A 536-nucleotide genomic window follows, 5' to 3' on the forward strand; every position below is an offset into this window, starting at 1 on the left:
AGATACGCAGACTAAAAAGACAATAGCCTCTAGATTGAAGCATTAGATTCAACTGGAACCAAATCATAAACTTTTATATTCCAAGTTACAATGCCACGCCAGAAGAAGTTACTTATAATTCTCAATGAGAATTTATTGTAAATAAAATACCAAATAAAATTAAAAAAAACTCCTCATTCTACCGTCATCGACACATCACCGACACATCCAAACCAGCTGGTTACTAAAGCGAGCAAAACTTTCATAGAAAGAAAACTAAAAAGAAAACGCCCGACTGACCTCACTAAAGAAATGAAATAGGCAAACTGGGTGATGGTATCCTGCTGGGGGTAGCTTCCCACGTGTTATTTAGCAATTAAGCTAGAAAAATTCGCCGAATGTCCAGCTGGACATATTGTAAAGTACAAATTGAATAATAATAAAGAAAACTGCGATCCTCCCGTAGGAAGATATGCTAAATGTGGCCATCTAACACAGGGCACGGAGGAAGCTACTAGTGAGATCTCGCGCCCCGCGCGAGTTTGCTATATATCGAC

This window comes from Bombus pyrosoma, linkage group LG17 (genome assembly GCF_014825855.1).
Source record: "Bombus pyrosoma isolate SC7728 linkage group LG17, ASM1482585v1, whole genome shotgun sequence".
In the NCBI taxonomy this organism is placed as follows: domain Eukaryota; kingdom Metazoa; phylum Arthropoda; class Insecta; order Hymenoptera; family Apidae; genus Bombus; species Bombus pyrosoma.